A 21261-nucleotide genomic window follows, 5' to 3' on the forward strand; every position below is an offset into this window, starting at 1 on the left:
GAAATGGGCAAATACGATTTAACAAAGCCTGAAAGTTGGCCTACAAGGCCAAATTCAATTTGTATTGATTTCAAGCGCTGCAAAGTTAGACCAGCAGCAACCGAAATTGAAACCTTGCTTAAGGAACGAATGCATCTAAACGCTAATGATGTAAGTGAGATTCAATTCAACAAGGCGTCTAACTGTGTGTACATTATGTTCAAACGTGAAAAAGATGCAATTGCATTTGCTTCGGTTAATAACGGGATGCACAGTATTGATCATGACAATGTTGAATATAAAATCCCTGTGTACATGGTGGACAATGCCATAGAAGTACGCGTGCATGACTTTCCCCCGCAGACCAGTGATGAGTATGTTCGGAAGAGTATGTCGCAGTACGGTGAAGTTCTTTCCATCGAAAGGGAAGTATGGCGGAATTTTTTCCCTGGTATCCGGAATGGCGTGCGAGTGGTACGTATGGAACTACGTAAAGCAATCCCATCTTACATCATTTGTGATCAAGACGGGATACATCCGTGTAAAACGCTGATTACGTATGAAAATCAACTGGTTACATGTCAGTTTTGTGAACAACCTGCACACTACGGCAAACCTTGCACTGAAACTGCAAAAAGGACATCTTCAAACAAAAATAAGGACAACCGCCCAACAACGGAAACTAGTGAGCGCAGTACTCCTGTTGTACCATCAAACCCACCAGCAACTGCAATTAATGCACAACAAGGCGCGTCTACAGCAACTAACAACCAACCCAAGAATGCGAATTACAAGGAAAACGAAGAAAAAACGGAAACCAACAACGATACCACCGATGCGGCAATGGAGGACGAGACGAGCCACGAACAAAGTGCCCCTCACTCATCGCAAGATAAAAATGGAAGCTCCCCTCCCCCTAGAAAAAGGGTGACAACGAGATCCAACGGTAAATAAATTATTTTATCTAATAAAAACATGGCTCATTCGGCCACGTAAAGCTTGTACGCAAATTGGCCTGAATAAAAAAATTAAAAAAAAAACTTATAAATAAGATAAATTTTGATGCTTAACAGATGGTGTACTATTTGATTTATCCTTTGATTAAATATCAAGTATCGCTCTGACAGCACAGAAACATTAAGACAAGATATGATGGTAAAATTTGTCATTATTTTGTTATTTCGTCACTTTTCTCGGGGATATCTGTTCTGGTTTTACCAAACTTAGATTCAAATGAAAGGAATTTTATTCGAATCCGACTGTTGGTTCCAGAATTACAAGATGAAGAGTGCTGAAAATGTCAAACAGTTATACAGAGCGGCGATGCAAAGCACAAAAATGTATTTTAAAACTGGCCTTCCGGGAGCGCCGAGAAAATATTCCGAGAGCACCGGAAATATTATTCACAAACTTCCGCTTCCGGGAGCACCGAGAATATTATTCACAAACTCTAAAATCGAACTCACATTTCTTCGCGATGGCTTGACCTATTACTCTGAGGTATCTTTTTACGTAGGGGATACGTACCGCTTAAAAAAGCCGCGCAAGAAGCCGCGTAACTTGGGAAATCCGCGTAAAAAATAACTGCGTAACTTCGGAAATTCGAGTAAAAACAAATAAAAAATTCGAAAATCTGCGGAGAAAAAAAAAAGCAAAAGTTAAGAACTTTTTTTATGCCAAATGTCTTTAAAATGCATGAAATGTTCAGATCTGGTATAATCTGAAAATTTCTTTTGAAAAAAAAAATCGACTTTGGGATTTTGAGATTTCCGAGTCGAAATTTTTTTTAGTTTTAGAAATGTATGAAACGTCCAGATCAGGTGTAATCTGAAAAAAAAAAATTTAAACAAATCGGATTTAGAAAATTTATTACATTTCCGAATCGAAAAAATTTGTTCGATGCTAAATGTCTCAGAAATGCAAGAAACGTTGAGATATGGTGTAATCTCAAATTTTTTTTTGGAAAAATGCGTCTTAGAATTTGCATGAAACATGGAGATCTGGCGCAATTAATTTTTTTTTAATAAAACCGGAAATTGTGTCAGAGAGTTGACTTGAAAAAAAACCTGTTTTTATCCACCTAGTCGTGTAATGCTGCCTTTCTCATATTACTCATAACATCAAATATATTACTGTGGAATTAGCAAAAACAACTGTTCTTTGAACAGAAATAAGAAAAGTTTGTTCAGACTTAATCTGACCAACTCTACAAATCCACATATCCACAACAAATTTAGGAATTCCATATGAAACTGTAAGTCTTTTCTTTTGAACCTATAATTTTATGAAAGTGGAAAGTGAGTGAGACCCTTTTGTAGTTTTAAATCACCATTTCCAATTCTACCGAAACCGGATTCAGATGACCGATATAGCCGAAGTTGGTTTGTTTGCCAGCAACAAATATGACCTAAAATTGGAACAGTTTTGAACCTGAACTTACTATCTCATGCTCTATTCCGATTAAATCAATTAAACGAAATCTAACAGCATCTAGTAGCAGACATCCGTAACCGTTTCGATATTTTCATAGCGTGTACGAAATAGAACAAAGCACGCATTGTTTGTTTTGTGTTTTCTTCTTCTTTCGGTGTGGTACATATTGTCATTCTATATGGCGATCTGAAAACTTTGACACTCGTCGCCCAGTAACTGCGGAACCGGAAGTCGGATCCGGATGAAATTTCACAGTAGCTTTAAAGATAAAATGATATTCAATTCAAATCAAGATATGTGAAAATCAGTTCAAGCATCGCAGAGAAATCGAAGTTTTTCTGCACAACTTTCGGTGCTTCTGGAACAGGAAAAGGGGGGGACCAGTAGTGCCGGATTAAGGTTTTATGCTCACAAACTGACAAGCTTTGCAAACTAGAAAAATATTATCAGACAGTTTTATGGGATTTGTACCTGTTTTTGAGATTCGTTTTTGAAAAAATACTAATGAAATTGGTAATTTTCCACTTATCACGCTTTAGTTCCGGAACCGGAAGTCGGATCTGGATAAAATGTTCTAGAATTTTTTAGAAAACTATAAGACCTTTCATTTGAATCTTAATTTGTGAAAATCGGTTCAGCCATCTGCTAGAAAAGTGAGTGCATATTGTTGTTACATACATACACACATACACATACACGCACACGAACGGACACACACACACACACTTACATTTGCTCAGTTCGTCGAGCTGAATGGTATATGAAACAAGTTAAAAAGTTAAAAAGTCAGCTTTCACAGTGATTGCATAGCCTTTCTATATGAGAAAGGCAAAACTAGGTATAATACCACATCTCGACGTTTCATGCATTTCTAAGATAAAACAAGAAAACCGGATGGCTTAAAATTCGCTTAAAATAACCGCGTAACTGGGAAGTCCGCGTATAAAAAATACGGCGTAACTTCGGAAATCCGCATAAAAAGCCGCCGATACGACTATCGGTTCCGAAATTACAGGGTTTTGAGTGTCAACAATTTCAAACCTTCATATGAAGGCTCCGATACGTGCATGGTACGGAAGAAGAAAACACAACACCGCCTCTACGAATGAAGCATGCGGTGTTCGAGTTCGTACACGCGGTATAGAAAAAGAAAACGGACACCGATGCTCGGGTTTGAAAACACAAGCGAGTCTATCGGTACCAATCACACAGGTCGAGGCTAGAGCATATGACAGCTGGCTTGTAAAATCAGCACCCTACGCAGTGAACCGTCAACCCGGCCTACAGAGCACTCAAATACAATCCAGTTTATGGCCTTATAAAAGTATATGAGACCATCCAGTCAGTTCGAAGACATTTCTAATTTTTCCAACCATTGGATGGAGAGCCGTGCCCCGCCAAAGTAGAAACTTGACCGTTTTGTATAAAGAAGCCCACTTGATCCCATCTTCATTTCTTCATTATGATGAAGTTTCGTCAGTTTTAAGTTAGTATCTAAATCTAAAACTCACTGCTGAATCATTCTAACTACACATGCATCAGTCATCAGCTATGTCTCCGAATGATTGCCTTTTCAGGGGTATGGCAGCGGTGTCTACACATACACAGCAAGAAATTATTTGATTTACTAGCGACGCAAATTAGATGATTTAAATATTGGTCAAACTTACCCAACCTTTCAAGCAAGCGTGTAAACTTAAAAGATTTTACACTTTAAAATATGCAAGTAATATGTATTATTAGATAAACTGTCAAAAATGAAAATGAGTTATTTCTGATGCTCGGATATGTCGGTCTTAAATGACGTAAATTTACACGATTTTTTCTAAGTGTACATGAGTCTAGCACCGACTAGAGCCGAAATTGACACCCACCGCGATCGAACGGTTGAAGCCATATAAAAACTATTGGTAGCGTTAAATGAACAACCGTCAATGCAGCCAGGCATATACACATGTATCTATTATATATTGCCATACTGTCAAATGCAAGCAGGAACACGCGTTCCTGCAACGTGTTTCCTTCGAAAGACACCAATTGCTACAGCCGATATGGTACTTGCCCGTGAAAATGTGTAATCAACGGTGCAGCTGGAACAGTGTAAAATGAATTTCCTTCAGAGTTGGGACGTTATCATGAAGTGGAATACGATATAAATCACTTATCAGAAATAGTGTTACAACACCCTCTGAACTTGTAGGGGATTTTTAGCTATTTTGCATGAAAAACTGTTAGCTTGGGAATACTGTGAATAACAGAATATATTTCATGAGAATTCCACAATTTCTGCATTAGAGCAATCTGAGGTGAAAATGGCCACTTCTGGTTATACGCGAAAATAGTAGAGAAAACAATATTTTCACACAGAATGTTATATACTTTCCGAAAACTATAACCATCATCTTGTAGCTATCAGCTACAAAACGCAAACGGGGAAATTTATACGGGCACAATTTGGCGTGGAGTTCACCAACCTCGAAATCCAGAATCTCAAAATGAGTGGGCGAACCAATATTTACAAAAAAGAAAATGGTGAAGAATTTATACTACCTCTACTGTGTTTTTGTAGAGAGTTTGTTTTTTCAATAGGTATTACTCTATTGTCTGAAAATTGTTTTGACAGTGTAAAGTGACATCTCTACTCAGTATTGTTCGGTAAATCACTCCAGAATAACGCTTTCAAATAATGGAAATTTATTTTTTAAATCAGTGTTAATTTAAAACTGTTTATAGTGCAAAATTCTCTTCAGTTATGAGGCCCATCAACACGACGCCGTTTAAGAATTACCGATGCATCCCGATAAATGCGCTGTTTGGTGCGGTCTATGGGCTGGTGGAATCAACGGTTCTAATTTATTCAAAAACGAGGAAGAACGACTCGTTACCGTGATTGGAAATTGATACAGAACCATAATCAATGAATTTTTGTTGCCAAATCTTCAAAATATTAATGTGAACGAAATGTGTTTTCAACGGGATGATGCCACTTGTCATACGGCGGCCGAAACTATTGACTTATTGAAAGAACATTTTAACGACAACATTATTTCGAGAAATGGACCGGTGAATTGGCCTTAACGTTCGTGTGATTTGACGCCACTCAATTTTTTTGTGGGGATACGTGATTTTTTTGTGGGGATACGGGATTTTTATGTGGATAAACCAACAACGAAAATTGTACCTCCAGAATGTGTTTTGTGAAAAATAGTCGTGGCGACCGTATGTCTGAAATCGTATTTAAACGTGAAATGCTTTGAAATTATCTACCAAATGAAAAAAAATTACCATTTCATAATTTGGCATGTGTTTTATTTAAATTTCAAATCAGCAAGCTTATAAAAAATACCCTTTAGCTTGTCACCTAATAAAAATAATTTTCCTAAAACATAGAAATCTTCTTTTATTGTACCAATATTTAAATCTGGCGCAAAAAACGCTCAACTACAACGATCTCCTAGAATTTGTGACATTCACTCTGAATGCTATGGACGCTGGCGACCACGTAGAAACTCTTTATACTGATTTTAGCAAAGCTTTCGGCCGTTTTGACATATAACAAACTTCAAAAGTATGGCATAGGCTTCTGAAATGGCTCAAAACATACTTAACGAATCGTGTACAAGTAGTTCGCTTCCAAAATACAAGCTCTGAACCAATTAATGTAACATCTAGCGTACCTCAGGGCTCTCACCTAGGGCCTCTTCTTTTCATTTTACATTTAAACGACGTTTTCTTTACTCAAGTGTGTAAAAATACTAGAAAAACTAGAAATATCACCGACGCGGCAATATTTCAGAACGAAGTCAATCTGTCCCATATTTAGGGCAGCAAAAATCTACTCAAGCTCAATGTAAAAAAATGTAACTCAATAACTTTCAGTAGGAAAAATGAAACTCAATCTGTGGACGTATATTTAAGAAATCAAAAGGTAGAAAAACGTTAAATTCTACTAGATTTAGGCGTAATTTTAGACTACAAACTCACATTTGTCGAATATTTCAATACTATAATTAATATAGCAAATAGTAAGCTGGGTTCTATTAAACGATTCCGTCATAACTTTCAAGACCCATATAAATTCAAATTGCTAAGGAGTGTATCGAAAAGCAGCTAGCAACATTGATTATTGAATAAAAAAGCGAAAAAAAAACATATTTTGACATCAGTTTTCGATATATTGTAGAAAAATTACATTTTTATGCATTTCACTGATTATATTGAAGAAAATCCTAGTTTCTGTGAAACGCTCGCACTTTGGACTTGACATTCTTCATTGAATTCTGCACAGTTACACAGTTTCTGACTTTCCTGGTGGCAGCTGTCCAGTTTTTTTAACTCCTGTATGTTTTGGGACACTGTACCTTCCTTCCGAAAGTGCAGCTTGACAATTGCCCAATACCTTTCAATCGCCGAAGATCCGGGCAGTTCGGTGGGTTGATGTCCTTTTCCACGAATTGTACATTATTTTTTGACAACCACTGTAGAACGGAGTTGGCGTAGTGGGCTGAAGCCAAATCCAGCCAGAAATGAGGAGGAGCCTTATGCTTTCTGTACAGTGGCAACATTCTCTTCTTTAAACATTCTCCTCGTACACCTTGGCGTTAATTGTGAAGAAAATCGACGACCGCAAACCACAGGTACAAATTGCTTGCCAGACCCACACCTTCTGCCCAAACTTTTCCATCGCCACCGTGGTGTCAGCATCGTCCAGGTCCTGGTACACCGATTTCGTATAATATTGGGGTCCGGGCAGCGCTCGAGATTCTTCCTTGGCGTAGGTTTCGTCGTCGATCAGGATGCATCCGTATTTATTCTGTAGAATTCGGTTATACAGTTTTCGCGCTCTTGTTTTGGCCTGAACTTGCTGTACCAGGGACTTTTTCGGCACCTTGTATGTTTTCAGGGAGTTCCGAACTTTGATCCGTTGAATCATCCCGATGTTGGTGTTGAACTGTTTGGCCAAATCCCACGTCGACCCCGATGGGTTTTTTCTGATGTACTCAACCACTTTTAAGTCCCGGCTGGGCAAATCCTTCATGGAAAGGGTCTTACCGAACATCTCGATAATATTTTTGACACTGGTGTGGTGAACTTTCACCCGTTTTGCAATTCCGTTGTACGTGACACCACTTTCTGAGCACCAAGTGTGCAGAATTTTCTTTCGCGTTTCCGGATCAATTCGACTCATCATTGAAACGATAAACCGTACCGAAACCAATCGATTGCGCAGCTGTTATTAACATGTAAACAAACATGTCACCGCAAAACACGCTGCAAAAAATTAAGCCATTTCAGAGTAATAACTGTTTGAATGTTGCTAACTACTTATCGATACACTCCTTATATAGTACATATGTCAGACCCATTTTGGAATAATGCAGCCTAATATGAAATCCATATAATATGATTCATGAAGAACGCATTGAATCGATCTAAAATTTCTTTTATATGCACTTCGTTAATTAAACTGAACAGGTCGTCAAATGGTGAGATAACAAAGTCCTCACAAGTTCCTATCTCATGCCTCCCCGACATTTGGTCAATAGAACGGCGTCGACTGGGTGCTATCACCTTCTGCGTTAGTAGCAGAATGAGAGGGTGCGAAATGGCTTGTAGGTTGAAGCCCATCCTAAAGTGCAATATTTATCACAGTATATTACAACATGTGGTTCTGTTGTTTGTTGCATTATTTGTTATATATTGAATTGAATTATATTACATTGTATTTTATATTGTTGTAAGTATTATTTCTATTATTATTATTATTATTATTATTATCATTATTATTTTTATTATTATTATTATTATCATTATTATTATTATTATTATTATTATTATTATTATTATAATTATTATTATAATTATTATTATTATTATTATTATTATTATTATAATTATTATTATTATTATTATTATTATTATTATTATTATTATTATTATTATTATTATTATTATTATTATTAGTATTGTTATTATAATTATTATAATTATTAAAAAAGAAATATTATATTTTCTGCAGTACTGCGACGAAAGAAGAGCATAACTTACACTGCGCCATCAACTGTTATATATTGTATCATAGTATATTACTTCATATATTATCGTCTTATATTATGTTTTGTTATGTTATATTATGTTGTATGGTATTATATCATATTATATTGTATTACATTGTATTATATTATATTATATTATATTATATTATATTATGCTCAATTATATCGACAACTAGGAGGGGCTTTTTTAGATTACACCAGATCTGGACGTCTCATGCATTTCTAAGATATTTGGCATTAAAAATTTTGTTTTTAGTTTGTAGGTTTCTTTTACGCGGTTTTCCGAAGTAACGCGGTTTTTTTACGCGAATTTCCGAAGTTACGCGGATTTCCGAAGTTACGCGGTTTTTTTAGTGCGGTTTTTTGTACGCGGTACGTATCCCCCGCGTAAAAAGAGACCTCAGTGTATAACACTTTTTTCTGTTATCCCCGTAATTCGTCTCCGTACTCGTTCATATTCATTGACTAAGGTACTAAATTTTTTATACTAATTTACTACAATATGAAATGTGCTACACTTTATCACTTTCGAATATTTGTTATTACTATAATAGTAAGGAAAATGTTTGTGATAATGTCACAACATTCGGAAAAGAAACTAAACTTGGTTATTTTTTATTTGCTCTAACCTCTCCGTTCCCATTATAAAAATGTTTTATATTTTGCAAAATTTAATGATCTGCAGTAATAATCTTTTCCTACTATGAATTTATGGCATTGCTCATGTGTAAGCTACTAAATTGATGCAAGTATCTCAATTGTAGTTGAAATGATTTGTTTATAGAGATCTCACTGATAAGTGATTCCAAGATGATTTTAGAATTCATTGCGTCTCGGGCTGGCGGTTCAATGCATAGGGCGCTGGTCTTACAAACCAGTTGTCGTATGTTCGAGCCCCGACCTGGAAGGATTCGTAGTGTCAGTAGAATCGTAGCACCAGCCATGCAATGGTTCTGTACACTCTGAATCGGTTGCGAAGTCTGTTGAAACAGAAGGTCAAATTCCGCTACAGGAATGTAATACCAAAGGCTTTTCTTTAGAATTCAATTTTATATTTTTTTTCGAAAAATAAGTGACGAATTTTGGTACCGGGAAAACTCTCTGCATTGCTATTTCTCGTTTCATCTTACAGAAGGATGAAAGTGTTTATCTTCTCGCTCCACCAAACTTTTCGTGTTCCTTCTGGGTCCCATAAGAACTATACAAATTTTAAGCTCGATCGGTGAAACTATATTATACTTTTTCTACAAATGTCGGGTTGTTTTGCGATCCTGGAAGGATTTTTATTTCGTTAAATTTTCTATGAAAATAACACGTGCAGTGATTTTTAGAGCCTATAGGGTAATATCCAACCGAATTTTTTTGTCAAAAGTCTGTTTCCCAATACTAAATCCCATACAAACGTTACACCGATCGAGCTAAAATTTAGCGTAGTTCTTCTGGGATCTAAACCGAACACGGAAAGTTTGGTGAAGTTGAAATCAACATTTTGTCCTACCCTAGTGCTCATTTCAAGTTGAGTCGAGTGCAGTCCAGCCGCAGCCTGCTTGATTCGACTGCTTTCCACCCAGACATCCGTCATAGAGAAGGTAAAGCAGGAATGCTCTATTAAACACACTCACACATGTCTACCCAGCGACTCATTTCCTTCAGTTTTCCCTACGCACATTGGCACCGGCTGCCTACTGCACCAATCCACCGACTACTGGCTGGTTCTATGGGGAGAAAAATTTACATTTTGGCTCAATTTTGTTTCGCCCTCCGCCAAGTGAACAAGTCGCGTTTTCTCGGTCGTTCGATTTATTTTCCTTTCCGTTTCGTTTTTGTTTTTCCGTTTTTTACGTTCTGTTTAAGTTTTTTGGTTTTTGGCAAAATTCGTTTCTTTAAAACTCGAAAAAATAAAAAAAAAATCTTCGGCACGTGAAAGCCTAAACCACGGGATGCGTGGCTTAAGTCCGTGACATTGATTGGAGCACTCTTGGACCTTTATTGAGAAGAGACCCCTTTATTTAGTGCGATTGATTGTGATTTCGTTTATGTCGCCGTGTCGATGAACGAGTTAGTGGTAGGCCTCAACAGCAGGGAATAATTTCCGAAGTGTGATTGATTTACGCTTGAGTTTTGCTGTACAATCAAACGAAGAAACGTCGGGGAAAGTATTTTTTTTTATAAATCTTTCCAACCGGTGGTATGAAGTACTGTGTTACGTAAAGTGATAAAACGCAGAAGCTACGTGCAATCGAGGCGCGAAGGATAGTGCAAATGTAATTTAGAAGAGCAGAATATTGCTGTCGACTAAAAATAGGATTATTTATGACTTTTGTTTGAAAACTTGTTTATTATTGTAGGTGAGTTTTATTTTCATCAGTATGCTCTCGCTTTGAGATGTTCGGCGAAATCCATTCGAAAGCGCTGCTTTGCGAGTTCGAAGTTTTTATTTATAATTTTTGACGATGTTTGGAAGACCGTGAGGCATACGGTGGTGATGATGGCGATGATGAATTTTCCTCGATCGATTTTTAAAGCATGCTGCAGCGAACGTTTCAACTTGCACCGGAAATACTTTCCATGAATTACGTGGTGCGGATATCGGCCGTGTCTATCGGAGCGATAACACACATAATTGATAGTCGATGCATAATCCATTCATGAGCAGTGTCCCTGTGGCGAACGAATAGAATGGAACCAGGACCTGAATGGTTGAGAGAATGTGGACATTCGTGAACGCAAACCCACCGGTTATTGCATGCTTGTTGAACGCTCTTAGGAATCAGGACTCGGAACAACTTTTACGGAACGCTATTCACAAAGGAATCAATGATGCTTTACGAATAATCGATTGAATGACTTTAATTAAATATTTTGCCATTATGGTTCTTAGACAAAACACGGAAAGAAATCCGTAATCGTTGTCATGATTAAAAAATCAATCATCCTTTCCTCTCATGAAAATTCATCTTAGTCGTTATTTGCGTTACATGTGGAATGCATTTTATTCGAAAATCGTAACTTCACTTTTGAAACCGGGTTTCACATTGAACCTTCCGAATAAAGTGACAATGTGATAGATTGGTGGGTAAAATGTAGACATGGGAGTAAAAGCACAACTAAAGTTGTGTACTTGATTCTGAGAAATAAACTGACTTATAGACAATTGACATCATATAATAACAAGAATTGACTAAGTACGGTTGGCACACACTAAAGTAATGTTTTGAATTATTGAAACTGATTTTTTTGTATTTTTGATATGTTTGTTACTGTTAAAACAACATTTCGATTACTATCAAAAACCGTAGAATATATTTGATTTATGAATCTAGAACAGCATATAATAAAAGACATTATGTTCTCGACTAACTACTTGGTTTAATGTTCATAGAAATGCTTATAACTATATTAATTAGTTTATTTAGTTCCAAACAATTTTGCGGAAAAAAATCTATACCGCAGTATCCAACAGAAATATTTGCATAATTCAATATGAAATATGTTCAATCTTTTGACTGGATTCTCTAATAACTGCAAAAAAGTATAAAAGTATACCCGAAGTAATAAACAAATTTACAAAACTGTTTATAGAACACCGTGTTTTTACGTCGTTGTCCACAATATTTTAATACTGAAAATGATTCAAAATATATGAACTCAAATGAAAATGAAAATAAAATCGCTACTTGGCTATTTGAAAGCATAGTATTTAAAACATTAGTTAAGGTTAAATGTAGCGGAATGCGAAAATCGCGTTTTTGATCAATTATTCAAAAACTAGACCGATTTTCGAAAAACCAAAAACACTTTTCGAAATTAAATCTATCATAACTAAGTATTCTTAGAATTTTGAAATTTTGCTTTGCCGAGCCCTAATTGATTTTTGAAATGTATAAACGGTAACTGTTCCGTTCTACGGGGATGATTTTAGAACTGAAAAGTAGTGGTTGTAGCAGAATTTCACAAAGAATCTGAAAATGCAACTCAAAATTATAAAATATTAGCTAAAACAACCGAAATTTGAAAAAGTTTACATAAACTTTTCCGCATTTTTTATATTGCTTGCGCGCTGCTGTTTCGTATTGAGGTGGTGTGAGAAATGCACGGTGGGCACGGTGGCATTATATCGTGAGCAAAAACTACATATAAAATTATGACGCGAATTTATGCAGCATTGGGTTTTGTGTTGAAATAAAAACGAGTTGAATACAATAAAATGGGTATTGTAAGAAATTCTTTATTTTCTAAGTTACTGTCATTTATAATGCTAACAATGTCCAATTCTGTTGAGTTCAATGCATTGATGTAGCTGAAGCAATAAAGCCTGGCTGTGTGATATCGTATAACAGGTATTATTTTAGATTGTAGCAATTTTTATAGCAAAACTATAACTTCATCATTGACAAGCTACTGAATTAAATACAAACCAAGTATTCTCGTGATACAAAAACAATGTGATAAACATTGAAAAACAACAGACATATACATGGTTAACAAGTTGGTCAATACATATACATATAACATCATGTTAGTCATTCATAATTACTCATGATTTATAGCTCTAGTGTAAGAGTAATCACTAACAATAACGATTAAATTAGCATATATTCAAAGTGTAAAGGAATCAAAAATCAATTACTTCTAGTCTATTTTACAAGCCAATATAACGAGAGGTAAGCCCACTGCGCTTACCCATTGAAAAAAGTTCTTGTTTCTTGATAAAATTTTGCGCGCATTTTTTTTTCTTGATAAAATTTTGCGCGCATTTTATGACGCTACATTGCACCTTAAGACCAAGATTTCGGGAAAAATGTTGAAATCATACGTAGCAAATGCGTTCAAAATACGATATCATTTCATATTTGAACGGCTGAATGAAAAAAAACCTGTTTTAATCCACCTAGTTGTGTAATGATGCCTTTCTCATATCAATCATACTATGATAGGTATATAATACTGTGGTATTCTTCAAAATAATTCTATTCAATTCTTAAAAGAATAACCGAAATCGGTTTGTTTGACCGTCAACTGATAAAAAATACCAATTTCAGAGATCGATTTAGAATTTTTTATGCTTTTTCGCCCTTTTCAGTGATGGTATAAAATTTTAAACACACTTTACCCTATATTTCCGAATCGGGAAGTCGGATCCAGATGAAATTCAGGGACGTATGGGACAACAGGACCTTTCATTTGAATCTAAGTTTGTGAAAATCGGTCGCGCCATCTATGAGAAAAGTTAGAACATTTTTTCATTTTTTTGCACATTTTACCCCATAACTCTGGAACAGGCCGCATTTTACCCCATAACTCTGGAACAGGCCACAAGCCCTTTCATTTGAATCTAAGTTTGTGAAAATTGGTTCAGCCATCTCCGAGAAAAGTTTGTGCAAAAGAACGCTACATACACACATACACAAACAAATATTTTGCGTACTCGATGAACTGAGCCGAATAGTATATGACACTCGGCTTTCCGGGCCTCGGTTCAAAAGTCGGTTTTCACAGTGATTGCATAACCTTTCTATATGAGAATGGCAAAAACGGATAAGTACAACATAATACATGGATCAATAAGTCCCGAGACTAACAATGGAAACAACATTTTTTGCAAATTTTTTTTTTATTCATCAACATAATCACCTTTTAGAGTGATACAATGGTTCCAACGTTTTTCCAATTTTTCAATACCATGTTTATAAAAAAAATTTATCTTTCGCTTCAAAATAAGTTTCAGTTTCAGCGATGACCTCCTCATTTGAGCCAAATCTTTTTCCCTGGAGCATTTTTTTAAGATCAGCAAAGAGCCAGTAGTCACTGGGGGCTAAATCTGGCGAGTATGGGGGTGGGGAAGCAGACCAAAGCCCAATTCGTTCAATTTCGCCGTTGTTTTCATCGACTTGTGGCAGGCTGTTTTTGTTCCATCGAAAGCAATCCGGCACCCACTTGGAAAAAACCTTTTTCATGCTCAATTTTTCATGAAGGATAGTAAATACACTTCCTTATGATATCTGTGTCATCTCAGCAATCTCACGGAGCTTCACTTTACGATCTTTCATTATAATTTTTGTCACTTCACTCACATTTTCCGGTGTAACGGCTTCCACAGGTCTACCCGAACGTTCCGCGTCATTTGTGTCGGTACGACCACGTTTGAACTCGGCGAACCACCGACAAATCGTTGCTTTTGATGGACAAGAGTCCGGATAACAATTTTCAATCCATTGTTTCGCTTGCACGGTGTTTTTACCCATTAAAAAACAATGTTTTATCAAAACACGGAACTCGTTTTTTTTTCATTTTTTAAACAAACTACAAAACGACTTTTCTCCAACCTCGATAACTCAGCTGTTTCTGGTCGGATCGACTTAAAATTTTGACCCGTTTCAAGCAAAGGTTAGTACTCTAGAAAGACGTGGTTACTGGTTTACTACGAGCTTCATCTCTGCTTTAGTCTCGGGACTTATTGATCCATGTGTTAGTTTGGAAATCCCGTTTAAGTGTTTTCTAATGCACAAACTGGTATCGCAAAACAAAAACCGGATAAAAACATTTGATTTTGAAAAAACCGCCTTAATTTTTATTAGGTTTTGGGGACGGGTATAAAACGTGATGGCTAACTCGATGCCTTTCACGCTGCCTACATGTGTGCGATTTCCAACCCCGCACATAAGGTCAGAAATCGAAGCAAAAGTAAAAAAACGGTGTTTACAGTCAATGTTTTTGTCCGTTTCCTGCAAAAAATATGTTTTCAAATAATTTTGGAATTGCTAAATCCGTATTCAGATATTGCACTCAATATTTTTATACCTGTTTTGCATTCAAAAATAATTAACGGGGTTTTCCAAACTTAGATTCACTCATGCGGTTTTGGCATTCAGTCGTTTATTTGATGATTTATTTTTAGACATGACGTCTAAGTTTATACTGCAAGGAAGACCGTGGTAACATTTATACCCCTGAGGTTATATCCACCAATGTAATATGCGTTACGTTCAGATTCAGTCAAAAAAGACGTTCACGATCCGATAACTTTTGATCATGACATATAATCGTAACATGAAAATACACTCCTTTTTCTGAAATCATGACATTTTGCTCATTTACAGCATCAAAATTCTGCCCGTGAATTATAACAATACCGCTATGGAGCAGGGTTCATCGATGTGAAATTGCGTCCAACGCATTGAATTGACATCTTAGATCCATTCTAAATTGCAGCGCAATGTCGTTAATAATAGTTTAGAGTTTAGTGAAAAAACGTACAACTTGAGTATTATAAATATCAGCAGCTGGCAAAACTGCTCGAAGCTGTTTGTAGCTTACGTAAAAATTAAAGATCGCTGAATAAAAAGGGGAGATGTTCACGATATAATGTAAAGAAGTTATTTAAATCTCATTCTAATGTGCGATGATGGCGTTCGCGTTAATGACCTTTATTTGGGTCAGACATTCGTTTCTACGCTTATAGTAGCAGTTTTCAAAACGCAAAAAAAACACGCACATGCCGCGATTTGGTTTTCTTTACGACTTATTGCCGAATCAAAATGAACAGGTGATATTTTTTTCGTTGGAAGCCGTTCTTGTGTTCGGGGACGCGTCTGGCAAATGCATTCTTCGAAATGTCAGCTTCATAAAGAGTCGCAAGTAAAGGGCTTGTTACTGTGTTTTCTATGCTAGTCTATTCAAACCTGTATTTGTGAACTTCATTAAATCTATATATATATATATATATATAGAAAGAGAGAGAGAGAGAGAGAGAGAGAGTGAATCCTAGCACATTGCTTCGATTTCGGTTTATAGTATATTTTAATTATAATATTTAGAATTACAGTTAATACACAGTGGGGATAAAAGAATAAAAAACCTGTTTTAAACCACCCAGTTGTGTAATGGGCCTTTCATATTAACATTTCACGAGAAATCGATGCAAGTTTTATATTGGACATTTTGAATAACTGTTTCCGAAACTGGAATCCGGAGACTGTCGCACTTGCAGTAATTTTTTAGGGCCGTTGAATAACCAGGCCTTCAAGCTCGAATAGTTTCATAATCTGTTTTGAAAATTTCGTACGTTTTTGTGTCGTCAACTACATGAAGGTTAGACATTTTTAACAACAGGGATAACAAAATATTTATTCAAATCGATATTCGATCGGTTCAATCATAGACAGTTTGTGTAGTTATGAGCTTATAAGACCTGAATACTATTAGGTGTACAACTTTGCCTTCGCCCTTTTTTCCAAAATTTAAAGCTTTATTGCGAAAAAGTGCTTACAGATGTATTATTCAAAGTATTGTCTAGCGACAACTTTCTCCCATCCTTCCGGAAATTTTCGGATCCCGGCTTTTTTGACGCTATCCATGAAGCAATCCATTTTTCCAACTCTTCGAAGGATTGAAAATGTTGAACTGCCAGGCCGTGTGCCATCGAACGGAATAGGTGGAAGTCAGAATGGGAGACATCTGGGCAATACGGCGGGTGGGGCAAGACTTCCCATTTCAGCGTTTCCAGGTACTTTTTGACCACTTTTGCGACGTGAGGCCGAGCATTGTCGTGTTGGAGGATGACTTTGCCATGTCGCTCTTGATACTGTGGCCGCTTTTCTTTTAGCGCACGACTAAGGCGCATCAGTTGCGTTCGGTAGCGATCTCCTGTGATGGTTTCACCCGGTTTTAAGAGCTCGTAGTAAATTGTTATTCATTTTTGAAGTTTTTTTTCTCTTCCACCATCATGTTTGTTTTCGACATCGAAATCACCATTTTTAAAACATTGAAACCACTCCCAACACGTTCTTTTACTCAGAGCAGCATCACCGTAAATTTCTGAAAGCATTCGATACGCTTCAGTTGCATTTTTTTCGAATTGGAACAGAAAAGTAAAACTTCCCGCAAATGGCGAGAATTGGGCACATAAACAGACGTTTTCGAGCGTGAATAATACGATAACAAGAACAACTGTCACTGAAACGGCGATGACAATTCGTTAGGCACTGTACACACTCACTTTAAAGGCATTATCATCTATGTATTTTAACCAGCCTCAGCCGGTACAGCCACCTATCGGAAAACGGCGGCAGCAAAGTTGTACACCTGATATAAGAATAAACTTGAAAATTATTCCATTCTGGATATTGATTATAGAGACAAAGTTTTTGCTGTAATTCCAATTGTTTGGTTTACCTCTCATGCCCTATTTCTATTAGACCAATTATTCGAAAACAAACGAACTAAGTGAAATCGAGGATTTTTGCTACTTTTGTATATGAAAAATTCTAGCTAAATAGGGGTATCAAAAGAGTTTTGCAAATAGGATTAACTTTACGTCTGCCTAGTGGTTTATGTTAAGCCGTCAGGTCGCGCTAGTAGTTCAACATAAACTGCTACGCTCTGTTGAGTCAAAGACGAAACGTAAAATCATTTCACACATAAACAATGAAATTCCAAAGTTCCATATGAAATCAAAAGAACTTTCATTTGTTTCGCTTGCACGGTTTTTTTACCCATTAAAAAACAATGTTTTATCAAAACACGAAACTCGGTTTACTCCATTTTTTAAACAAACTACTAAACGACTTTACTCCAAACTCGATAACTCAGCTGTTTCTGGTCGGATCGACTTAAAATTTTGACCCGTTTCAAGCAAAGGTTAGTACTCTAGAAAGACGTGGTTACTGGTTTACTACGAGCGTCATCTCTGCTTTAGTCTCGGGACTTATTGATCCATGTGTTAGTTGGTTTGATGATGAAAGTATTTCTGAAACAAGAGTACTGGGTTCACCAGTTACCGTTGCTGAACGAGTTTCCTCGTCTTCGGTTGAACTTGTCTTTTTCGCAGTTTCCGTACAAGGTTTACTGTTGAGAGTAGGCTATTCACAAAAATGACATGTTACCACGTAGTTCTGGTTGGTCACTAGCGATTTACAAGGATGTCTCCCGCCCTGTCCAAAATGTTGTAAAATGGAATCGCCTTATGTAGTTGCGTCATACTTGCACGCCATGCCGGATACCGGGGAAAAAATCCGTCACACTTCCCTTCCGTTGGAAACAATTCCTCCGTACAGCGACATGTTTTCTCTAACGTAATGTTCATTGTTCTGCGGGGGAAGGTCATGTTGTTGAATTGTAAAGGGTGATTTTTTAAGAGCTTGAGAACTTTTTTAAACAATAAAACGCATAAAATTTGCAAAATCTCATCGGTTCTTTATTTTAAACGTTAGATTGGTACATGACATTTACTTTTTGAAGATAATTTCATTTAAATGTTGACCGCGGCTGCGTCTTAGGTGGTCCATTCGGAAAATCCGCTTTTTTATCGACAAATTTTGTTCAGCGATGAGGCTCATTTCTGGTTGAATGGCTACGTAAATAAGCAAAATTGCCGCATTTGGAGTGAAGAGCAACCAGAAGCCGTTCAAGAACTGCCCATGCATCCCGAAAAATGCACTGTTTGGTGTGGTTTGTACGCTGGTGGAATCATTGGACCGTATTTTTTCAAAGATGCTGTTGGACGCAACGTTACAGTGAATGGCGATCGCTATCGTTCGATGCTAACAAACTTTTTGTTGCCAAAAATGGAAGAACTGAACTTGGTTGACATGTGGTTTCAACAAGATGGCGCTACATGCCACACAGCTCGCGATTCTATGGCCATTTTGAGGGAAAACTTCGGAGAACAATTCATCTCAAGAAATGGACCGGTAAGTTGGCCACCAAGATCATGCGATTTGACGCCTTTAGACTATTTTTTGTGGGGCTACGTCAAGTCTAAAGTCTACAGAAATAAGCCAGTAACTATTCCAGCTTTGGAAGACAACATTTCCGAAGAAATTCGGGCTATTCCGGCCGAAATGCTCGAAAAAGTTGCCCAAAATTGGACTTTCCGAATGGACCACCTAAGACGCAGCCGCGGTCAACATTTAAATGAAATTATCTTCAAAAAGTAAATGTCATGTACCAATCTAACGTTTAAAATAAAGAACCGATGAGATTTTGCAAATTTTATGCGTTTTATTGTTTAAAAAAGTTCTCAAGCTCTTAAAAAATCACCCTTTATTTCATGAACATCTTGTACGTCTAAATTCATCCGCTCTTTTAGCAAGATTTCAATTTCGTTTGCTGCTGGTCCAACTTTGCAGCGCTTGGAATCAATACAAATTGAATGTGGTCTTGAGGGCCATGTTTCAGGTTTTTGTAAATCGTATTTGCCCATTTCGTATACTCTATTGTTCACTATACGGTATTGTCTTTGTTTCTGTCGTCTCGATCGTAAGCGATGTTCGAGGGTGTTGGATGAAGGGTGACACATTTTTTTGCCAAAATTCGTTTTTATTATTCAATATAATTGCCATCAGAGGCGATACAGCGATTATAGCGATCTTCCACGGTGTGACACGGTGCATTGTCTTGATGAAACAAAACTGATCGATTGTGAGCTCACGCGGCACCCATTTTGCACAAAGCTTTCTCATATCCAAATATTCGTGAATAATATGTCCAACACGCTCCTTTGATATCTTTAGGGTGTCAGCTATCTCGATCAACTTCACTTTACGGTCATTGAAAATCATTTTGTGGATTTTTTTCACGTTTTCATCGGTAACAGCCTCTTTTGGACGTCCACTGCGTTCATCGTCTTCGGTGCTCATATGACCAGTACGAAATTTTGCAAACCACTTACGAATTGTTGCATCGCCCGGTGCATAGTCTGGATAACACTCATCAAGCCATTTTTTGGTATCGCCGGCACTTTTTTTCATCAAAAAGTAGTGTTTCATCAACACACGAAATTCCTTTTTTTCCATTTTTTTCACAATAACAAAAGTAGCTTCACTCAAAATGCAATATCTCACAAACTAATAATCAGACAGCTGTCAAATTTATACATGTATCTTTTGAAGGTTGGTACTAACTGAAAATGGTATGGTTTTAATTCTAGTGGCGCCCTCTCATAGAAACGATACGAACTTTTCAGCCGATCTGTTAAGTATATAATGGCTTTTTGATTAGAATTGAACTCATGATAGTCGATAAATTCATGTAAATTTGGTCCTTGACTAGTACGTACATTCTGAAATATATGATAACAGTTAGTTCAGAATAAAATGGAACCATTCTGCAATCGATGAAATACGAGTGCTAAGACAGATTTATCAAATCCGTGAAGAATTATTATTTCCACAGATAACATAACACGGTGTTCTCAACGATTTTCGGTGAAGTGATCAAACCAATGCTCTGCTCTCTAAGAAAGATAACGGCTATCGATGTTCAAACCTGCAAAATTGTACCTCGGATATGAGCTATAATATATCGTATCCTAGATGAAACCATATGTTGTTTGTTCAACTTGTCCTGATTAGATAAGTCACACCTGGGTGATGGGAGCGACGAGCGCTTATAGTATCGAATATATATGGATTGGGATGTTTTTCTCTGATAAGAAAAAATCGATTAGTTTTCCCCTTTCCAGAGAAGTTGTTTTATCCTATTGAGTAATCGAACCCAGGATGTTGTTTAGCGGTTAGCACAGAATTAATTTACTTTATGTCGGTTTCTCTCTTTCAAATTGAACTGCTAGTGCTATTTCGTAGTTCCACTTGAACCGGTGAGCAGATATTGAGTACTGACAAGTTGAAGTCGAAAATATAAATTAAACGAGGGTGGTTTTTCGATTTATTTTTATTCTATTTCGATTGCAGAGCTTTTAACGTTATTTGCCTCTCGAGTCAGAGAAACTTGCACTGTGGGGATGGGAATTCAACCAAGGTTGGTTGTGTGAAGTTATCGACTTTCCCATCAT

General features: G+C 36.8%; 1 protein-coding gene across 5 annotated transcripts in view; it reads left to right on the plus strand.

The window, feature by feature from the left end:
- Positions 1-21261, plus strand: part of LOC131429524 (ELAV-like protein 3) — an 88979-nt gene that overhangs the window by 39183 nt on the left and 28535 nt on the right. For 2 of the 5 annotated variants that reach the window (XM_058593696.1, XM_058593700.1), the window contains exon 1: positions 10209-10816. The exons of 1 other annotated variant lie outside the window; for it this stretch is intronic. The gene's annotated coding sequence lies outside the window, so the exon portion shown is untranslated. Of the gene's footprint in view, positions 1-10206; positions 10817-21261 lie in introns of those variants that run through there. 2 more of the 5 variants (XM_058593701.1, XM_058593699.1) reach the window with 2 other exon arrangements.

The sequence above is a fragment of the Malaya genurostris genome, chromosome 2, assembly GCF_030247185.1.
Source record: "Malaya genurostris strain Urasoe2022 chromosome 2, Malgen_1.1, whole genome shotgun sequence".
Taxonomy (NCBI): Eukaryota; Metazoa; Arthropoda; class Insecta; order Diptera; family Culicidae; genus Malaya; species Malaya genurostris.